This window comes from Rosa chinensis, chromosome 1, assembly GCF_002994745.2.
Source record: "Rosa chinensis cultivar Old Blush chromosome 1, RchiOBHm-V2, whole genome shotgun sequence".
NCBI classification, from domain to species: Eukaryota; Viridiplantae; Streptophyta; class Magnoliopsida; order Rosales; family Rosaceae; genus Rosa; species Rosa chinensis.
In genome coordinates, this window is record NC_037088.1 from 24,098,026 (window position 1) to 24,101,441 (window position 3,416).

Consider the following 3,416-nt stretch of genomic DNA (forward strand, 5'->3'; position numbering starts at 1 on the left):
AACAACTCACACCTTGAATTCTATCAATTGTACCATAATCGTACCATAGAAAGCAACTCACATCTTGATTTCTATCAAATCGTTAATAAGGAAAACAACTTGCACCTTGTCACCTTAAAAACCACGTAATGTCATGAGTTATCAATAACCAGTTCCCGTTACCCCATGAATTACCTATATGGCAGACAGACTAGAGCTCTAACTAAAACGTAACCACTCGTCTGGCCAAAGACATGATTACCTGATATTCTACCCAAGGTCAAAGACCTTCGTTCCTCGAACTTTTCAGTCCCTTGGAATAAAACATTTAAGGAGCCGCATTGGACCCAAAATGTTACACGAATCTCAACACTTTTCAAAACAAATCGAAATCAATCGTTCCCACAATCATTGTCGTCCGAAAAGCCATAACACAAAACAATAAAGAGCATCAATTCATGCATATTGTTTTCATACCCAATTCTCAACGCTTTTCTCAAATCTCAACGCTTTTCAAAACAAATCGAAATCAATCATTTCCACAATCATTGTTTTCTGAAAAGCCATAACACAAAACATTAAAGAGCATCAATTCATGCATATTGTGTTCATACCCAATTCTCAACGCTTTTCTCAAATCTCAACCCTTTTCAAAACAAATCGAAATCAATCATTTCCACAATCATTGTTTTCCGAAAAGCCATAACACAAAACAATAAAGAGCATCAATTCATGCATATTGTTTTCATACCCAATTCTCAACGCTTTTCTCAAATCTCAATGCTTTTCAAAACAAATCAAATCAATCATTTCCACAATCATTGTTTTCCGAAAAGCCATAACACAAAACAATAAAGAGCATCAATTCATGCATATTGTTTTCATACCCAATTCTCAACGCTTTTCAAAACAAATCAAAATCAATCATTTCCACAATCATTGTTTTCCGAAAAGCCATAACACAAAACAATAAAGAGCATCAATTCATGCATATTGTTTTCATAAATCCACAAACCACCAAAACATATATATATATATATATATATATGTAGTCATCCGCTCAGGAATGCCTACTATAGTTTGCAGTTAAATCAATAACTCTAAAAATGATAAAGGTAAGCCCGTTCGTGAATGAACTTCGTGAGATTACTCACCTCGAACTCCCACTGCATCTTCAATAAAGCACAAGGCAGCCAATTCACGAAATAACCATCCAAATACTTTGTCAAGTACCTAATCACATATAGTTCCAACTTTGTAACGATTCACATTTGATTTAAATTCAAAACCCCTGTTTTGAACTAAAATCCCCAAGGTGACGCCAATCGAGGAAAAACCACGTCCGAGACCTCCCAAAGTCTTCAGAATACGTCCACGATTGATGTGACCAACCCACAAGTCGATCAGACGCTCGAATCCTCACGGATTGAATAAATCGATCGGTATGAAACTGCAAAAATCATAATAATTCCATACGAACTCCAAAATTTGCATATTATATATCGAAACGCTCGTATCAACGAGTAGAACATATATAATACCAAAAAGCCCCATACCTGGCCGAAACACCTCCGGAACGCTGCCACAAGCAGTGGCGCACCGCCGCCGGCCAAAACTCAATATTTCACAAAACTCCCAACATCAAAGTTCTTCATCTAAGCATGCTTGTGAACTTTCATAACTAGCTCGAATTCATAATACAAGCATAAAGGGTCGAAAACTACCTCACAAGCTGTGAATAGTAATCCAATCTGAGTTGAACCAAGTTTTACGTGAATCGATCCAAACAACCACCAAGGATCGATCAAGGAGGCTGCTCTGAGCTCCCCAAGCTCAACTTGAAGCCCCGCCGACGTCGGAGATCGGAGAACCGATCAGGTCCGAAAACACTCAACTGCGCTGCCTTGCAGAGCTGCCGTGAAGGAGAATCAGCGCTAGAGGACACCAAAGGGACGACCAGACTGAGGAGACAATCCTATCTGGAAAGTTTCGTCGCCGGAGACCGCCGCAGTTCACCCGAAAAGCCGGGTCCGGGTCGGGTCAGTCGGATTATTTTGTTTCTGAAGGTGCAGCCGAGAAAGAAGAGAGAGGAAGTGAGTTTTCCAGAAATGGAAATAATGAAAATAGTAAGTTTCGAACTTGGGAAACTTCTATTTATACCAAAATGGAAATTCCTTCCAATGGCCATAACTTTCTCATACGAACTCCGATTCTTGCGTTCCACATGTCCACGAACTCGTATCGATGCGCTCTACAACTTTAGTGAAGGAAGTTTTCGGAGAATCCCAACATATAAAAAGTCAAACTTCACATGACCCCCCTAAACTGTGAAATTCGAATATTTATACGTACGAAAACCATTCCACCTTACATACAACTTACGAATAAAGTACAATACCAAATATTCGTACAATTGGTCCATTATTAACTACCAAAATTAAATAACGAAAATCCAGGTCATCACACCTATATTACTTAATAAACTCCTACATTATATGGGAAATTAGCAAGGTTTTAAATTTCTCCGAAACTGCCAAAATTTCAATCGAAATTTCCGTAATTTTGAAGTACCGAAACGAAATTCATATGCTATATCATTTCCGTAAGAAGTTTCCCGAAATTTTCCGTACATTTCCACGAAATTCTTAATTTCCGAAATATCTACACACACAATATATATTTAAAAATTCACACCGAAATTTCTCTAAAATTTATGTTAAATTTTTTTGTCACCTACAATGAATTTTTACTTCATACTTTTATAGAGAAAATATGAAATTTTGATTTTTTTTTTTTTTGCAATCATGTTGAATACAACAAAAAACTTTTTGTTTTTATCTGCTACAAAGTTGAATGCTCCAACCATAACATGATTTCCTTTTTGCTTCGTCTCAAATATTGTATGCTTCATACACTGTAACATCATATTAGGTAATCTACAATATCCGATATATGGATTGCATGTGGAAAGGGAACAACACGTACAATAACCATATGATGAAGTACGAAAATCATTTCCAAAATTCATGTACTTGGGAGCAGTATTGTATGATACTAAATGAAAGTAGTTCAACCAGCTAGATCGAACCACATCGTAGTAGCTTTTACATTCCTTTTGTTGTACCTATTCATTTTCATTCAAATGGGTTTTGGTTTTACGTGCCCCGCCCCACCCCCTCGTAATTTTCTAATTATTAAAAAAGGTAAATCATATTTACATTATCAATATACAACACATTATCAATACACATAGATCAAAACACTAGTTTAGCAACCTACTACAGTACTAGTTAATTACTCGTCCATATAAAATATCATAATTCTATTACAAATGTAAAATTTTAGAGATGTTACATTGTAAATAGATTTATTATAGGTTAGTTTAGTCTATGTAAAAGTTTCATTCAAAAATATCATTTTATAAATGCAATTAATTT